The following is a 20,391-nucleotide window of genomic DNA, read 5'->3' on the forward strand; positions in this document are numbered from 1 at the left end:
GTTGGTTATCGCGTTTGTCCTTTCTACTTTAACAAGGTGCTGAACTTGGCGAGTTGTCAAAAGTTTGACATGGTAAGTGTAACAGCTTCTAAAAACGAGGAGGACGAAAGGAACAGAGACGACAGGACAACAGCTGTACTCGCAAATGAAAGGTTTTATTTGAAAAAAGAAAGGAGAACAGATACGTAAATACCAGATAACACAATCTGTAATCAAACAATACGCCCTACACAATGCCCGTGTCATCAAAATAAGTTCATCATACGCAACCCCTACCAGTCATGGTTTGGAGCAGAAAAGACAGCTTCTTATCACATAAGGTAACCGAGGGCTCACTCACGCATCTTTCTCGGAGGCACGAAATATAAAAAAGCCTGGATAACTTCGCGGGTGGGCCTCTCTCTATATCTCCCTTCAACCACCCCCCCGGACAACGGCCAGCTGACACGTGCAGTCTCTGCAATGTAAAGGGAGGAGTTCCCCCACTATGGCTCTCAGCGTGTAAGCATGCACCCGGAGCCTATCGTTAAGGCACCTCCCTGTCTTCATATGTAGAAATTTTCACACTACAGGGGTATCTTGCACACCACACTCGAGACGCATGACACAAAAGGTTTTGCCTGCCTTTTGGTACACTTCGCCTTCACCTGATTATCGGTGCTTGCGCTCACCCTTGCAAAAATTTGGCTCATATATATATATATTTTTTTTTTTTCGAGGGGGGGGGGGGGGTAGGCGAGAACACTACTGGGACCTCATACCGGCCTCCAGGTTGTTTAAGGTTGTGGGAGACACGGTGGATGTAAGGAACTACCATCTTTCGCTGCTGTTCATCATGTCAACACATGGCTTCCCGAGAGCAGAGCCGAGATAGTAAACTGCGATGCTCCTCTTCACCAGCTTGGAGGGGGCTGATTTGAAATCCGAAATCGCCTTCCTTGACCGCGGACTGAAGGACCAGCATACCTGTATGTCCTTGAGACACAGCTCCAGATCCAGAAGCTGGTGAACTATATCCTTCGGTCCTTCAATACTCAACCTATGTCCCCCACCACTCGCACCGAAACCACGAAAGACATCAGCCCGCGTCGCCCTCTCCATCCACTTTGTCAAACACCACCAGAAAAGTTTCAACATACCGAAACACCTTTTTTTTTTTTAATTGAAACCAGCAGGCATTTCTACGTGCAGAGTGCGTAGAAATGTCTGCTGGCCGTTGCTACGAAGCATGTGAGCGATGTTGCCTTTAATGTGGATTTGATCGTAAAAAGTGCGTAGATCTTTGGTGCTGTGGTAAGATTTCACTAACTTACGGAAAGCATACCATAATTTCCCGTCGGGAATACAGATTTTTTTCTTGTTTTTTTTTTTAAACGCACCTGTTTGTCATGAATTTGTTTCATAAGTAAGCTCTGTAATATTTTGCGGAAGACGAAGGCAAGGCAGCCGTGTTATAGAAATATTGTTCTAGGCCCCCTTGGTCCTAACGATATCGCGGTGTCTTCTTCCTCATTAATGTCATCAAACCTACCGCTCTTTTCGCGTTGATCGGCCATCACACAGAGCAGGCAGGCCCGCCGGTTTCGCTATATGTTACAGCCCTGGGGTACTGCAACAAAGCGAGATTGTAACGTTGACGCCACAATAGAAATCTTATAACTAGGATACTCTTGGTCCTGCATTAATTTGTGACGTATATTCCGCATCAGATCAGCCCGATCCTTCGAAAGTCATCACGCTTTTGGATGGCTGATTTTGAAGCACTCGCCAAAATCCCAGCATTTAGAACAAAACATTTAACGATTCGCTCAAAATGGAATCACGCCAGTCTCGATTACAGGCTTAGCTGATCATATTCGACTTATCTCCTGGTGTGATTGTGTATATTTTAACCTTTGTGAGGCGCAGCTAGCAGATACATTTTGCTTGCACAATACATTACGTGGATAATGTGTGCTTCTACATTGAGCATGCAAAATATGAGAAAAATAGACAATGGGGTTTTCATGAAAATGTTGGACACATATATCCCAGTGACCCTATGAGGATACTCCAAAAGTAGGACAATAAAATCCCACCAACAAGCTAGATATGAAAATATTGAAAATTCTTATTTGTACATAAATCAATACAATTCATTATTTTGTTAATGAAACCATTTTGATGGACAAAACCTTTTTGTCATACAAATGCGAAAACATCTAGCGGCACTTGACAGAGCTTGCACATCAAATTGCTGTCATGAACTCCTCCGATTGGGCAACACAACCCCAGCATCTTTGTTTTCATGAGGTTAATGTTATGATGCATTCCCTAGAACAGTAGTTATTCAGACGCCAAATGTGTTCAAAACATACTTTTCCAACGTGTAAGGGGAAAAATATGCTACACATAGCACCACCCCACAGAGACTGCACGGGAATGGTGTCCTGACCTCATTCGATTTGGTGGAGCACCACCTGCATCTTCGGCGCCCTAAGATTATAACAGGGTGATGCTCCATTCCCTGGAGCCTTTGTTCATTGGGGACGCCACCATCTTTTGGCCAGATTGGTTTCCACACTTTTGCTGAAAAGCAGGGTTTAGTTTTCTTTCCTCCTTGAATGTGCGTTCAGCAATTAGTTCTCTTGCGAGAACTAGACGACACCATACGTACTCGATTGTTGTTGTTTTTTCTTTGAGAGTGCTGGACGAACGCATTGGCGACTGCAGCGACAGCAAGAAGTAGACGAGCCTGTACCACCAATATTTCGATCTTCTATCACTCCATTTCATGTGGCGTTTTTGGTCGAAGTTATCAACCCCTCCCGTGTATTTGATGTAGTCCAAGACAACTTTTGGGCATGTGACGCCCACCTTGGCGCCACTGGAGAGTGTGCGGTTCGCCTCAACCACTTCGCTAGGTGTCATGGAAGTTCGACAGCATAGTTAGATTCCTGTTGTCGCGTCAATTGTAGGCCGACAGGTGTCCCTTTGCCCTCCAAATATAATCTACTCTCCTCATTCTTAGGTATTGTTTATTTTGATGGAAATATCCTTCCGGTTTGTTAAAAATGTGCCTGCTGCGTAGATGCGCTTATGAGACAACGTCTCCGGAAGTTTAGTTCAAGGTGAGATAATTGTCAAAATAACGCTTGGTTTCTTCTTCTATGATTCCGAAGAACGAAGGTATGTGTTCTCCAATGGTAGCAACAGCTGGCCTCTCTGCACCCTTCCTTTTATATATTCCGAACTTGCAAATGCAGCCTGTTTCTGAATCGGCCCTGCACCGTATTTTGAATCCTCGCTTGATAGGTTTCATTGGTGCATACTATTTGAATGCTTATCTGCTTCTGAAACGGACTATACTTTCATTAACTACATACTTGATGGTTTGACGGCTTGTACTCTTGCTGAAATCGCAGATTTAGCGCGTTCAGAAGGGGTTGTGCTTTAGCCATTCTGTCGAAACCTCCTTCCCCTCCACCTCTCGCTTTCTCGTTGTCATGGAGTTGTAGACTGTACATGATGGCCTTCAATCGCTTGAAGCTCATGACACGCAAGATTTATAGCACATGGAGAAACGGGTCGGTGCTAGAGTAGAGATAGACTTGGTGGAAAGCGTTGACACTCATAAGAAGGATGCCTAAATAAGCCTGCAGTTCATCTACAGTTAGGTCGCGCCACCCGCGTCAAGCCGTTTTCTTTCCGTAGCTTTTTTTAGATGACTATTACTTCAGGAACTTTATCATCAAAGTAGAGTCCTAACGCTTCAGAACGTGTAGCAGATGGTGCAAGCTTGTGTATGTATTGCTGTTTGCTACAGTTCAAAGTGTGACTCAAGATCAGGTGCACCAATTTCACCTCCAGCGCTCACTAATGACACCTCGTCTTGCGGCTCTGGGGTGATTATGCGACGATGTCGTTTGTTTGGTTTCTTTCGTGCCTATGACTTCCGTCTCCTCTTGCCCGTACTTGCGTATGGCTGGTCCAGCGCCTGGACTTGTTGATCGTCAGAGTCGTCCACAGGCGCCAGCGTCGGATTAAACTCCTCGTCAGGTTTTGGGACGTCGCCGTCAATGACGCTTGCGCCGGGATCATCCGGTAGACTGAAAAAAAGTTCCACTGCAACCTCTACTTACAGCGACTTTCCTGCGAATGAAAATCAAATCAACCGTAAATTGAAATCCTTCGCAGCAGTCAGTAAATGTAGGCTTAGCCAAGTTTCGTCCACAGATGTTGTTAGTATCACATTGCTCAAATATTCAGCCAGACAATGCACCATTATTATACCAATCGTCGCGAACCAACGCTTGAGTGTATGCTATAGAAGAAATAATACTTTCCACCTACCTGCCATATCAGAACTTGTTGCCGGTGCTACAGACAAACACCACAAGCCCTCATGGCCCGGGACAGCGGCAGAATTATTTGAGAAGTCTGTATCCTACCCCCACCTGTGCTACACACTAAACAACGTAACACCCTTGTGGGTGTAAATGGCTTGTCCTATAACTGACACCCATTTGGGTGCAGCAACACGCCCTAAAGAAAGGGCGTTATTCGTAACGCCCCTAAAATGGGGTGTTTTTCCCTAACACCCTTAAAGGACGGCGTTATTCTGAACACCTTTCAATTATGGTGTGAATCCATTGTACACCTTTTTATTAGGGCGTTATGTCTGCGCAGTACGCCCTCTAAATTGTTTGTGTCACCGCCAGAAAGGGAAATAAAAAAGGCGCGATTACCAACACCCATAAAGTAGGGCGTAATAACCCAAAAGAATGCACGAGAAAATGACTGCAAATGCCTGGTTCACTTTTTATTTTTAATCAAGGTTCTAACAGGTTCTACAAAATTCTCTATAGACGATTGCAAGCAGATCATCTGGCCGCAGCCATGTCTCTGCTTATGCGGGCAAGTGCGTGCAATTACTAGCGTGCCAAAGGGCAAAGCTACGTTCACGCGCACGTCATCAAACTTGGCGAAGGCAAGACTGAAAGAAATAGTTCTCTTTTATCCTCGCAATTCCACCACGACCGAGACGCTTCTAAAGTAGTGGCGGTCCGTGCGTGTAAGGTCATAAATATTTCAACCGGATATTGTTTCATAACCCCTTCAAATTGTACAACCGAAGGCCCTAGTTGAATCTCCAACTGTACTTTTCTTGTGACGTTTATGCTTCCTTGCACTGGTGACGTGGACAAAACCGGCAGGCTTCCAAAGATGGTACGACCGGGAGTTGCTTGGGACGTAAGCGGCAGTTCATGTTTGTAAACCGTTAAATGGTCTATTGAAACGGAAGCAGGGAGCCTATGTTCGACAAATGTTTGGTTACTCCTAAAAATAAACGGAAGTGGCGGAAGTGACGATATCGCATTTGATTGGTTAGAGGTTCAAATGACGAAAGTTACCTATTTTCGCCATTTGACCTTCTAACCAATCACACGCGATATCGTTGCTTCCGTCACTTCCGTTTCTTTTTAGGAGAAATAAAGCATTTGTCGAACATAGCCCCCTTGGACTACTATCAGAAGCATGCTCGCAGCGTACTTACAAATAAAACAGCGATCTCATGTAATCCGTGATAGATGCATAATCCGATTCGGGCAGCACAGAACTATCCACAAACACAATGTCGAGGATGAAGGCGGTCGCTCACACTCAGCGGAAGTTTCGCGGTCCCCGATGAGCACCTCTCTGTCGTGGTAGATGCGTAATCCGATTCGGGCAGCACAAAACAACGCGAACACAATGCCGAGGTTGAAGCGGTCGATCACATTCAACAGAAGTCTCGCGGCCGCCGATGAGCAGCTCTTTGTCGAAACACTTCCAATAAATACAGCACAATAATTCCATGGACTCCGACGAAATAAACGACCATTTCCGAAAAGTTGGCATGGATGTATTCCGGCCGTTCACGACAAAAAATCACAGCCGCGACTCAAACGCACGAAAAACAGGAATACACTGACGGGCGCCAACCTTTTTGTAAACCGGACCCACGTGGCCCCTACAACTCGCCATACTGCAAAGACTACGGCCCCAGTAGCCCATCAGCGAGTCAGAGCGAATCACGTGACAACTTTTCGTCCAAGCGTCCTTGTCCTACGGAGAGCGGTCACGTGTTTTGCGCCGCCCCTCTGATTTGCTAGAAGTGGCCTTCGCACTCGCTCACAGCAACATGAAGACACAGAAGAAGGTTTCGAGGCTTATCAGAAGACGAGGTCAAAGGGGGTTCGACAAAGCCGCTAATCTTCCTCTGCTGCTTTGTATTGCCACCTGCCCTGCCCAGGGAAGGTCGCGAAATCGGACTCGCCAGGGCTTGCTTTGCGCAGTACAACCTTGAGCGTCTCAAACTGCCCCTCCTGTAGACGCGCATGATATGGTCCGGACCGCGAGATCACAAGATAAATACGAAAAACCATTTTTAACGCCGCCGAAGACGCGGTTTCACGTGTACCAAAGAAAAACCGGAAAAAGTAGCGTCGGAAAGCTAGATATTTTGGTGTCATTACGCAGAGATAAGAGTCGCGTCCCTGGGGGTGTCATTAATCGGGCACTTTCGATTCTCTTGCGACATTGTTTCTTCAGAGCTACACTCCGAAATAAAGTATCAGTGAAGGCGCTATAAGTCGTGCGAAACCCAGTCAGGTGAGTTTGTAATATCCGAAATGAGGGCGCCACAGTTTGTTCAAGTCTTCAGCTCAAAAGGTCTTTCTCAAGTTAAAAGTAAGCAGATTCTATTTCGGTTAATCTTGCTTTGTATCGTTTTTTTTAGCGTCGGATTTTAGAGAGTCAAGAAATAGAAATACCTCGCCGGCATAGCGGATTCACGCAGGACACTCTTGACAGTAATCCAAAAACGGCGCGAAGTACGGTATGTCAGGACAGCGTCGGCGCGACCCATCCCATTTTTCAGATATTGGCTAGACCAAAATAATATGGGCACAATCTTTCCAATTAAATACCATAACAGCGCAATAGTGTGTGCTGCCTAGGTTGTATATTTACACGTCTTCATTAATTTTTTTTGCGAGCGGAGATGATTTTTTTTTTTATAATCAAGTTTGAATTGATAAAACTGATGCACGCGCGAAACGTAATTTTAGGCTCGTGTCGAACGAAGAGTTCAATAGGAGTTGCAAAAACTATTCTCTAGCACTTCTTAATCATACGCGACTCCGTGTGGCGATTAATTGTACTCGATGTTTGTACCGCCGTACATCAAAAACAGTTTCACCAAAGCAATAAATATTGCTTTGCACTGTAGTAAAGCAATAAATATTGCTTGCATTGTAAACGGGTGATAGGTCCACGTCAGGCAGAAATAATCTGCCTTTTATCCTGTTACCCTTGACCTAGTGTCTAAATAAAAACCAATTCAATTCAATTCAATATGAACGGCTATGAAATCATGGGTGTGTATGACAGCATCACCATTACGCCCCTTTCAGACCGTGTGGATGAAGGGCGTAAAATTCGCTCATACACCCTTTTTTACACGATTTCAGACACCATCGCTGCAAGTGGGGCGTAAAGAGGGCGTTTAAAGGGTGTAAAACGCCAGGACACCTTTTTTACACCCACCGATATTCAGAAATCGTGTAAAAAGTGTGTAAAAAGGGTGTATTTCCTAACCTACACCCTTCTTACACCCTTTTTACACGATTATGGGTGTTACAATGTTTAGTGTGTATAACAGTCAAACGACACCGAGAGCGTTTTTTGGAACGTCCACAAGACGGCGCAAGCAGTCAAACCGAAACTGAATCTTTCTATGGAAATGTTGAGAGCCATTCCGCTGGAACAGAAGAAGTGGGACGCGTGTGTCCCGCTTACCCGTAAAGGATTAAGTTTTGAATAAGTATCCCTTTAAGGGACATTCTACGTGTGGAGAGAATCGACCATGATTCGAAACTAAAAAGTATAGAGAGATGGCGGTATGTTTAAAAAAAAGAAGAAAAGTAGTAGCATTTAGTTATATTTATTGCTAACCCAAAAATGTGCTGGTGAAATTAACTATCGTCACATATAGCTCAAGAAATGCAGGCGTGGTTGATCATCATCATGCTCCTTTCTGCGTGATTGGTACGTTGGCGACTTAATCGCCTGATTTTGCAGCCTGATGGGCTGTGGAGCTCTTATGAGATTAACGGCATTTGCCACGTCTTGCCTTTCTTAAGCTGTCATCGACTCTAAAAATTATCGGAATATAACTCCCTTCTTTTCCGTAGAAATGCAAGACTTGCGGCCGACAACCTCAGCACAATGGAAGGTGAAGTCTCAGTTCGGGACTTCTGGCGCCTCAAAATCCGGCATTATGGACTGCTCAAGTTCCCCGTCCAAGATGGCCTAGTAGCTCAAACAACGACCGTCAAAGAATATATAAATCTGTTCAAGGTAACTATAGTCAATCTCCTCAAATCAAATGGGCACTAACCAATACCACTTAGAAGGCGAGGCTTCTGCATGACGTCATCATTAGGGGGTCCCCGACCTGCCCCAAGCGGCAAACGCTCTGGACCTCGAAGAGTGCTGCCGGAAAGATACAGAAGCGTCCGTCTCGGCGTCGCACTGTGATAACGTCATGGCCTTTGTGAGACCCTGCAGGATGCGCTGTCGACGATACAAACGCAGCGTAGACGGCTGTAGATAGATCCACTAGTGATCACGTCTTTAGGGAGAATGACGAAGACGTCGTCGTTTAGGTGACACTGCACTATCATATATAAATCGTCATTGCCCCTTTTAAAATAGGTTGTGGCAAAATATCCCTTAATGCAGCAAGAAGAAAGTGTGTTTTATTTTGTGAAACCTGTTCATAGGAATTTTTGAAACATCGTAGCCAACTGGAGCGCACGTTTACGCTAGATTGAACGCGAGAGCATTAGCGGCAATTAAGGAAATGAGATTAATAGTCGTGATTTTTAGTATTGCGTATGCGAGCACACACTTCCATAATGTGTTTGCGTAAGCGAGTGCGTCTGCGCGAGAGCCTCAAACCGCGTGTTTTCATGAATTCCGCTCGCTAATTTAGAGCGCTTCAAAAGTGCCCTTTTTGGAGTGCACATACATGCATGGCAGATACGGCTTAAGTTTGTCATCTTCTGGTCGCATATATGGGGCAGCGCAAGCTCCGTGGAGCGCTTTCGACCGCGCCGCAACCGCTCAATCTACTTCGGGAGTTCTCCAGTGAAGTCGACAGTAACGCGCTCCTGCTCGTGCGCGTCGTAGGCCGAGCATGTCCTTTCTGATTCGGTCGGTCGGTTAATTACGAGGATGGAGACGGGCAGTGCGTGATTTGCGTGTATTGGGACTGGTATGCCTCTACACCGCATGCCTCAGGGGGTGCAAAGGCGGGACTGGAATGTGGCAAACCGTAGGCGCTGACATCTGCGATCCCGATCGAAAGAATAAGAAGAAGGACTGCCGAAAATCCAAAAAGAGAACCAGACGCAAGGTTAGGCATGTTCATTTCGCCACAAGTGATTGTGGTTTACCTTTGTGGTCAGCATGCCGCTGGTATCTTTGTGTGCAAGAAAGCAAGAACGGACTATTCACCGACTGCCCAAGGAATAGTTTGCTACCTCTGTGTGTTTCTCAGTGTCTCATCAGCGATCTGAGCCCTACCGCCGATGATCACTGCGCGCCCCAGCGTTCCGGAGGGGCTTACGCGGATTTATTCCTCCCTGCTTGTGACATGGACTCCGTGGTTCGGCGCTCGAAAATTGTCGGGTATCTCTTCTGCTGGTGGGCAGCAACAGTACTGATTTGTCGTCAGAGATTTCATTCAGCACTTCAAGTCCAACCTCAGGCAAGTTCAAGCACCGGCCGTTTTGAATGATTTTACGTCTGCGGGCGACTCTAACTTCCGCAAGAAAGCGACTCTAACTTCCACACTTCAATGTAAAAAAGCCACGGAGCGTTATTTTTTTTTTAAACCTCACAGGTTTAGGACCCGATACAGATATACCAGTAAACTTTACATTTGGAATGGCGAATTACGACGGCGCGCTAGCGCAGCGTGGAGCACGCAGCGCTAGCGCAAATGCACAGAGCTTGCGTTTGCTCCTGTACAGCCTACTAAAACTCTGATAGCGTTTTTGCTGCAACAAAGAACCCAAGCATCTTGCGCTTGCTACATCATGAAGATACAGTAGCTGTTTTATTTCTTGGGCAAGTATATATAACTTTGCCTCTAAAAATCTGCTAAAACACAAAACTATTCAACATTTCTTTCTTGTCCTGAGTAACATTTTGCATATTTTTTTCTTGATAGATGATAATACGACACGAGTGGTGAATCGGCCCTGTAGGCGGTCCATCATTCGTTACATGTGAAAACTTGATGCCACGCGACCAAGTCGCGTATCACCGTGTCACGTGACATAATTACCTGGCCTTCTTCCGTTGCGTTATCCTGTAATACTAGCACGACTTAACGCATTGACGTCGCCTCACGTTTTCTTTTTTTGTCGGAAGACGTCAGGTCCCGCACCGTCAAGTTGTCCCGTTACACCACAACTCGACAGCATAACGTCCCGGGACGTTTGATTCCATCTTAAAAATTAAAGGATCGTTCCTGAAAACTTCATTTCATGCATTATAGTACTATGAAGATAAATGTCGCGTTCACATTTTATTTACCGAGCACATACTTCCGTACTTGTGCTTTGAACTTAGCTAAAAACAAAGTAAGTGCTCTAACTCCACACATCGAAAGGTGTAAAATGAGCAATCTAAATATCTGAACGAAAAAAAAAATCAACAACAACAACAAGCTTGATTATGCTAACAATGACTGGTAAGCACTGAATCTGTCATAGGCTTTTTACTTGTCGACATTTGTCTGCTAGGCACTCCTTCCCCGGCCGTCTGCTTTGTACGATCCACGGACAAGGTGGAAGAAGAGAAGGGCGGGAGAACGGCAACGGCTATCAAACATTCGCTCCCATATCTGACGCACACCGTCAGATGGTAAAGCCTGACAAGAAAGTCGGCAAACCTTGCGACCGCACCTTCGCGTGCAGCACCAATGATTTCGTTTTCTCGGGCTTAAACGATCGACCCTGTACAGCTCTATTGGTAAAATACTGCGCTCACAATCTCAAAGGGGTGAGGAGTCAAATCATGCCTGAGCTTGAAGCCATCTTAAATGAATACCTATAGGCGCGTAACGCTTTTCAGTTTTTTTCGTTAAAGCCGGCTGTTGCATCCGGGCGGTCACACGAAATCGTTACAATAAAATGTTACACATTTTTATGAAAGTTGGCTGATAACACACAGGCCTTGATAAAGCAACGTCTGAACAATGTAAATTATAAAGTTATTGTGCGACTCTTAGCGCCACTGATAACGTAACGTTCCTTGTAAAGGGTATACCGACAAAGAAAATAGGACGATGTAGGAAGTGTTAACATTCATTCAACCTCAATTGATAACATTCATTCTTTTCTATTTGGATCAGGAATTTCAACCTTAAATTATAACGGTTTGACTAGGGTTATGAGTATATGAAAGGACTTTAGTAGATTGTTCCATACCTCCGATATCGATATCCGATAACGATACGATGCATTTGCAAAAGCATAAGCGGAGTATCGGGCATCGTTATCGGATTTACGTGAAGGAGCTACTAATACTCGCTTTTTTATGAAATCGATTTTATTTCTCAATCTTCTGGAGGTTCCGGTTTTTATATTTTTGTTACCAGCCAGCCGCACCTCAGTGCCTGCTTCGTTTGCTTGATAAAAAATTTAAAAAAAAAATAATTGTTAGAATTTTGTTGGATAACACAAATATTACTCTAAAATCAAAGCCACCTTTTAATGTTTTTTTACAAGGCTATTTTTTTTATTTTATTATTAAATCTCATCAAGTACCCTTGATGTACCACAATAAGTTAGCGAGGCAAAACAAATCATAGCGACTGACAGTTAAAAAATTGTAAATATGTTCTCTGCTGATTGGTTAGGAGTCTCAAATATTTTCTGTACTAAAGACCTTGCATTCCGTATGCAGTCGTAGTGTTTAAGTTTTTAATAGCAAAACAGGCTACAAACAATAAGAAATGCTAGGAAACGCGTTTTTAATACAATTGTTTCTTGGTGACTCTCAATGCTGCGGCAGCTCTGGTAGACAATGCTATGATCAGTAATTTGTCTCTAGGAATAAATCGTCCTTTTTTTATTTCATTACCTTCTTCCGAAGTAGCACTATTTCAATTATTTGTCGCAGAAAATATCACGTAAAATGCAAGACGTCAGAAATCGCAGTCAAATAACCTACATCCGGATATTCAGTCATCACCAACCCCGTTCAGGTCGCCAGAAAAGTTTTTGGCAACGTTAAATCACTCGGATATTGCACTAAATATGCTGAAACATACCCATTGACTGCGACAGCTCTGAACATCGGCTATGCGTTTATTTGCTTTCTTAGCTCTTTGTTTGCCTGACATCAAAATGGTGTCGACGACCTACATTTGTGCATGAAGTCACACGTGAAGCTCACGTTGAATCGCTTCCCAGGCAGCACCGAGTTCTGGGCCAAAACTTGGCTTGCGTCTGGCAGTTTAGGGCATTAAAAAGCTCGAAGAAGCCAAAGTAGTGCCAAACCTGACCTCCCTTGGCAACAGTCTGGGCATCTTGGCCCTAATTCGCCAAACAAGTGCCAAACTTAGGCTTCGCTCCCGGGTAGTTCGGTTATTATCTGGCATCTTCGGGCCTAAATCGCCTAACAAATGCCAAATTTAGGGTTACTGCCCGTTAGTTCGGCAGATCTTTGGCATTTTTGGGCCAAAATCGCCAAACTAATGCCAAAGTTAGGCTTCTATTTTTGATAGTTCGGCTATCACCTGGCACATTCGGGCCAAAATCGCCACAGATGTGCCAGAGTTAGGCTTACTACCTTGTAGTTCGGCAGAGCTTTGGCATTTGTGGGCCAAAATCGCCAAACTAGCGCCAAAGTTAGGCTTCACTTTTTGACAGTTCGGCTGTCATCAGGCACATTCGGGCCAAAATCGCCACAGATGTGCCAGAGTTAGGCTTACTACCTTGTAGTTCGGCAGAGCTTTGGCATTTTCGGGCCAAAATCGCCAAACTAATGCCAAAGTTAGGCTTCACTTTTTGACAGTTCGGCTGTCACCTAGCACATTCGGGCCAAAATCGCCACAAATGTGCCAGAGTTAGGCTTACTACCTTGTAGTTCGGTTGAGATCTGGCATCTTTGGGCCCAAGTCGCCAAGCGAGTGCCCAAGTTAGGCTTCGCTTCCCGATAGTTTGGCTGTGATCTGGCAGCGACGGGCCAAAGGTGCCAAACAAGTGCCAGAACTAGGCTTACTGCCTTGGAGTTCGGCTGATGAGGTATTTGATGTACGCGGGTGGTCTTCATCTTAATTAAATAGAAATCAAGTTTTATTCGGCTGGCAACTTTATCTTATTTTGGTTGTCTCTTGATTTCTGCAGTCCAAAGGTTGGCTGAATGTTTTGACGCGGCTGGAGCAGGCATTGCAAACGCAAATTGTGCCAGATGTTTTACTCGTGCGTAGGTACACAAGCCAATATCGGGACGCGCCGTGAGACTGGTTCGACATTATGGCGCGTTCACACCGGCGATGCGATCTGGTCGCGCCATAACTTTCATCGCAAAAGCGACCATCGCGGGCAAAAAGTGACGGGTTTTGAGCAGTCGCTTGCTGACCCGACGTTTTGCGATGCACTCTAGTCGCGGAGAGGCCGAGCCAACCAACGGCGTTCGGAGCGAGAGTTTTTGAGACGCGACTCGCCAACGAAGGCATTGGACTCGCTCATCGCGCACGCCAAATTGACCAACTAATTACTTTTTTTTTCTTTTTTTTTTTGCGATGCGATTTAGCTGGATCGCGCGACTGCTATCCCCGGTGTGAATCCGCCTTTACAGAAAGTGCTGCCATTGAGCTAACACTGCGCAAGACGGATGTGCGCACGTCTCAACAAGATATATCATTATTAAGGGGTGTCCAAACTGGACACTACAAAACGCACGACTCCTACAAATCGTGAAAATTGAAGCGGACGCGCCCGCTTCAAGCCCGCTTCAATTTTCACGATTTGTCGGAGTCGTGTCCTGTTTGGACATTCCTTTATGCGGCGCATTGCAAAAGCGAGCGTGGCTCTGTGCGTGTCTTGCATTGTGATTGAGCACTGTCAAATCCTAGCGATAACAAAGAGCGGAAACGACCGTGGCTCTATGGCGCGGTTCCCGCATCACACTTGGGGGATGAAAATGAAATCCCGGAAATTGTCCTATTTTAGCGTGTTGATACTTTTTAAACATTAAAAAGTGGAGACACAAAAGGGACGATAAAGACAGGACAATCTCTGAACTTTAAAGCCGCTGTACAAACGGGACGTTCTGCAGAGAAGAACCTTCTCTCCCGAAGCTGGGGGACGGGGAGGGAAAGGTCAAGCGTTGGATGGAAGGAGGTTTAGAGAATGGGATTAGCCTCGGGGCGAGGCCATCCTCTCGAGAGGGAGCGGGGACGGAACAAAGCTGGCCGTGGTGGTTCCGGCTACCAGGTGGAAGAAAGTTAAGCTTGTCAAACGGCGACCTCGGATCCGAGGACGGGCACGCCAGAGAATTTGAAAATAGCTGCTTGATTAGCCGGACGACCCAGTGCGGTCTACTGGTTCTAGAAGGTGACTCGGATGAAGAAAACTCGTTTTGGTCGAAAACTCTAAAAGCATTCTGGACGTGAACCCTTGCCACAAATAAAAATAACACATGCATGAAAAACTGCGAAGGCACCTAAGCTTTCGCCTATGATGTGGGAATGCGTGAGCATTACTGGCAAAGTTATGTTGGCGCAACTTGGAATAAAGAAAGAAAAAAAAAGTTATGTTGGCTGCAATAAAAAATAAAAAAAAAAAGTTATGTTCGCGCAACGGATAGCGCTCTAGTTTCACGATCAAGAGGGCCTAGCTTCGAAACCGGGCAGGGGATGGTTTTTTTTCTCGTGTTATTTTTTTTTCGTTTTTTTTTGTTTGTTTGGTCACGTGGCAAGAAAAATCACATGAACAGAATTTTTTTTGGCCAAGTCACCAGAGATTTTTTTTATAATTTCTCCTTTTCTTCAGTCTTTCTTTCTTTCTTTCTTTCTTTCTTTCTTTTTTTTCCCTTTTTTTCGGTTTACGCTTCTATCACAAAACTCTTTGCACCTATTTCGCGTTACATTGGCGTTAGCCAAATCATTTTATTTATGGCAGGGAATTCTGCCGTACGTATCTTATGTTACTATTACCAACCCTGGATTTCGTCCGGCAACCAGTTTGGGAATGACGACGCCAAATTTCTGTTATAATTTCTTTGAGGTCTATGGCCTCGTTATCCGTCGGCCTCTAAGATTGGCTCTTCAAGTATCTTTTGGGAAAGAGTTGACGACAGGCATCTTTAAGGAGCACGTGTGTCGACCAGAGTAAACCAGAGCCGTTTATACTGAGAGAGTTTGGCCGATGGGCGGAGCTTGTTGGCCGCTAGAACAAGCGTATTTCGCGATAACACAATATGGCGTTACTTTTTTGTCTTGTTCATTCCTGAGAAATCGCGTAGAGTTCCTATGAGTCAGAGCCACAATATGGCGGACGGAAGTAGTCATCCCCCGGTTGTCAGACTACGCTGCTGTGGTTGTCAGACTGTCAAAATCTCCTTAAGAAGGCCAAACTCTCTCAGTATAAACGGCTCTGGAGTAAACATTGCTGAAGCGCCTCTAGTGTGATTTCGGCCGTAAATAACTGGAGGCCCCGGGCAAACCAACCCAATGGAGAAAAGTATCTACCTTTCTGGTTTCATACAGAGCTATGAAAGTCAGAAGGGACGAATCCCAGCCGAGTCATACTACCGGCTTGCAAACGCAATCGTGTTGATAATAGCGCAAAGGAGTTTGTATGACTCTCTCTGGCGGTGCGCAGAGGGTAAAGGCACGGAGGTAATATATGCTTTTGCCCAGTCACCTCGCGAACGGTTGGGTATTGGCTGCAGAGATCCATTTCGCGTTGTTTTATGACGGGATTATATCTTGATTTCTTTGTTCCTAGTTTCACAGACAGAACGAAATCGCTTTTCTCGTGTGGTGTCACGGCGGGAAGACAGAAATCAATCAGAGTACCGAAATTCGACGCTTGTGCTCGTTCTATAGCGCTTCTAAAAACCGTGCGATCACGGCTGTGTATCGTCAACATTGCATAAACTGCCGTTACTTGTAGTCGTATTGCATCGTGAGGAAACGACTATGACTGGGTAAACAGAAATAGGGAGAATGGGTGCGTGTGATTTGTTGAAGTTCGAATCAACAAATCGAGCTTCAACGAATGCGATAGTATTGCATTCACTCAACCAGCTATATGAGTTTTCAGATCCTTCCAAGTATCTGATTCGTGTTCTGCCAGTGGTACCTCAGTTAGATTAAAAAACAAAATCCACGTTAAAAAAAAAAAAAAATTACAGTGACTCGAGTTGCTCCCGCGCCGAATCATGTTTCACGTAAGCGTAATGTTAGTTCGATGCACGACGAGGGGTCTTCCATTATAAAAATATTTTGATTACGATTATTTGCGGCGCTAAAAATTTGAAAGCCAAGCAGTGAAGACGACAGTATTCTTATAAATATTATATACATTTTATTTTACACTGTTTGAATACGCTGCCATCGTTATGTCCTTGAATTATTGACTAGCTTGTGGCGGACAGGGAAGTCTTGCAGGACCATTATGATAGCACGTACACTAAACCTGCCGCGCTTCGAAAAATGTTAGTCCAATGCATACCAGCTTGTTCAAGGCGGACGAAGCATTACGCATCCGGCAAAGAGCAGTAAATCGCTGCCCGCGACGTTTTTTATTTTTTTATTTTTTTTTATTTATTTATTTATTTTATTTTTTTATTTTTTTTTTTTTTTTTGTGCAGCGAGATAATTTTTAGTCAAGCAGCCCGCCCCCTTTACGGCGGGTTATGCCGGATTAACGGAGGCGTCTCCTTATCCATTCTCCGTGTTGGCCCCTCGGGGGAGGGCGGTGAAGTGAGGAAAGGAAGGCAGGAGAGGAGGAAACGCAAAAAAAAAGTGGAAAGAGCGAACTTTATTTTCGGCTTCAACCTCAAAACCCGCCCACTCCGTGGGAGTACCGGAAAGAGAAATCTTGGCGGAAGGAGAGGAACCGAAGGAAGTGTACGCGATCCCCCTGTCCTGCGGGACCAGGTACATCGGGCAAACGGGGCGATGCCTCAACGACCGACTCCGAGAACATCAAATGGACGCCGAAAGAGCTGCTTCGGAGTCAAAGCACCCGATAGTCATTCACGGGAGAAAATGTCCCGGTTGCGCTCCTAATTTATGTAATAACAAAAACGGCTTGACATAACAAAAATAACAATTTAATTAAACGTTGCGCCTCCAATGCGGGAGTCATCTTCAGTAGAGCACAGAGCGAGTGAGAGTCGCACAAAAAAGTTCGGCTATTTAGGCATAAAGTTTGTGTACACGTCCGGCAGGGGGCCACGGTTCTTGTTTACCAGCGATGAATCACTTCCGCATTTGTCATTCTGGATGAACCAAGATTCCAGCAGCTTCCTCGGTCCCCACCTTATATCTCTCGCCAAGGTCGATGCCTTGACAAAGTCAAATTGGTGTCCTCACGTCCATGCGTGGTCGACGAGTTCGGACTTGAAGCGGGTGCACTCTTAAAAAAAAAGGTGCGCAAAGGGACCAATCGCCATCTTTCATCCCCGCGACCCTAGCGCCCTCTATTCAGAAGCGGTAACTCGAGCAGTTCGTCCCGCGGGCATTTCGTTGCTCCCGCTGGAGTTGATCCCCTAACGAATACTTTAGTCCCCTCGCCAATAATGGCTGCCGCAAGCCTTCGATGAAGTGGACGAAGCATCACTCGAGTAGCTATTTTGGAAAGAAACCTTGGCAAAACAAGATTTTGGCCCCGGAATTTAGAAATTGTGACTACACGCGCATATTCGGTGAATGTTTCCGGCCGCGAAAAACATGAGAACGGAATCCGAGCGACGCGGAGGCGCCGGAGACGAGGCTACCTACTCTCCGACTGCCGCGCGCGCGCCCGAGTTTGAACTGGAGGTGACGGTTGACCCAGTTGACCTGTGGCGGTGCGGTGGAAGCCTCGTCGGATGCAGTCGGAGTGGCGACCGATTGGACGGTGAGTTTTGATTGCTTTGGCTACTTGTTGAGCAGCAGAAATGTTATAGTCATTTCAGAACGTACTTCATAAAGTCGCAGGGTTACCCTGTACGATAGGCGCTCGCTCTCTGACGCGGTCGGGCTCGTACTCGTCCATGTTAGCGTGCAAACGAGGCCTAGCACTTCAAAACTAGACCAGGCGGCAATCAGTTCATCAAACAAACGATATAACACCGGCAGATGGTTTCGTCGACGCAGCAGCGTTTTAATGCCACTTAGGTTCATCGAAAAGTACCCGTGTTCGTTTCATCGACCAACCTTGCGACGCTTCATCGGAAGCGTCTTTCCGCACATATCGCCTCGGTCGGCGACCAAGGCGATGCGAGCTTGACGAAAACGTTGCGGTTCGCATGAGGCCTAGCTGGTGCGAGCTCGCGCCTCGTGAGTAAAGTTTCGCGCTTACGCTCTTAGGCGAAATGTATGGTCGTATCCGATATGCGTAAATAAACATGTTCTCGATCAATATTAAAGTGTCTCCGAGCGGAGCGAAGGGTTTCAGCGCGTGGTGCGGACGGTTTGAAAGCGGCGATCGCCAATTCATTTGTGGCGTATCAGAGTCGCCTGGGCAAGTCCGCTTTAGTTGAGGTAGGTTTGCGGCGAACGAAATTAAACCAATAATGCAATCCCCGTGGTGAACGAAACAAAACAAACTCGACGAAACGTTGTAGGAGCACGTATCGACGAAATTGAGCGGCGCCGCGAAGTCGTGCACGCGCGCGTTTAGTGAAGCATTATTTTATGTTTTTACTTTCTCTGCGGGTTTCCGAGTGTCTTTCGGCCCTCTATGTTTCGGCCGATGCTGGTCGGCTCCGCGGCACAGTTTATAGTTTCAACCGTGGTCGGGAATCACCAAATTGGAATTGAACTTGAACGCTGTAACGATACTATTGTTTATAGAGCCCAGCGTAGAGGTGTTTTGTCTTGTAATACCTCTGCTTTTGAGATCCTCACTTCGGAGTTTGCTTTTGCCCTGTGTAACTTGTGCTCGTGGCTTCGAAATGTGTGTTGTATTCTTCAAAGCTGCTCTTGTGATCTTCGTTCAAAAGTTTTTTTTTTTTTTTTTATGCTTGTTATTGCTAGCTGTGTTTCCTTTGGGCTCTGAGCATTTTCATTGCTTTGGACTCTAAGCATTTTCAAACAGTCTGGTTAGGACACGCGTGTCGAAAAATAAATTTTACGCGAATAAACAACAAAAAAAGATTAGAGTATATTTATTTATTTATTTATTTATTGAAAATACATGCAGGGCCCGAAGGCATTACAGAGGGGGAGAGGCACATACATAAAATAAAGATATTAATATAGTAACAAGTGAACAATATTAAATATGCAACAAACAAAAAAAAAATCGACAGGTCATGGGTCACAGACGCGATTTAGTCGGTAATCACGTCCTTTCCACTTGTTTTCTTTCGGGTGCGGGGAGGAGAGGTGGATTGCCTTGGCCATCGCGTTCAGGTGGAGAAATGGTATGCCAATCTCATTGAGGGGAAAATTGTGTATTATTATTCCGTGACGTCATGAAATTAATAGAAAATTAATCTCGCGCCGTCAATATTGCTAAAAAATGTTTTTGCGCAAAATTTATTTTTTTGGCACTTGTGTTCCTTATAAACTGTTTAAAAGAATTTTTTTTTTCAGGGTTTTTTTAGGAAGCAATTTTCTCGTCTTGACTGTCATTCGATTTCGCATTAATAAATTCTGGTTATGACAGACACTATGCTTTATGACAGTATCTTACATAAATAATAGGGTATTACCACATAGCATCGCCATTTTGGAACAGAAGTAGCTGCAATCAAAAATAAAAACAAGTCACGTAAAAATAAATTTGCACATGCCATGAACAGTTATCACGACACAAAATGTTGCTTTAGCTTCATTTAAAGGACACTTTAATTTTGAGTTGGCCTAGCACCTCCTAAATACCAATACCTTAGCCCTTAATTTTCTTTCTCGGTTATCATATTTCAGTGCAGGGTATATAGTGGACAGTGCTATGTTAGCATTGGCCTAGAACTCGTGTTCAGTTGGTGAGAATACGGGTTCCAGCTGAATGCAAATGCATCACTTTTTCCAGTCAGCCTTGCGATGACCTATGAGAGGGGGTAGAATCGAGCAACACTAAAGCCTTGCGATCTAGGAGGCATTGAACTAACTGAGTAATCTTTGAT

General features: G+C 45.2%; 1 pseudogene; it reads left to right on the forward strand.

Moving 5' to 3' along the window:
- Nucleotides 1–20,391, forward strand: part of LOC115317229 — a 67,715-nt pseudogene that overhangs the window by 23,425 nt on the left and 23,899 nt on the right.

Source organism: Ixodes scapularis, unplaced genomic scaffold, assembly GCF_016920785.2.
Source record: "Ixodes scapularis isolate PalLabHiFi unplaced genomic scaffold, ASM1692078v2 PGA_scaffold7__128_contigs__length_106722199, whole genome shotgun sequence".
NCBI classification, from domain to species: domain Eukaryota; kingdom Metazoa; phylum Arthropoda; class Arachnida; order Ixodida; family Ixodidae; genus Ixodes; species Ixodes scapularis.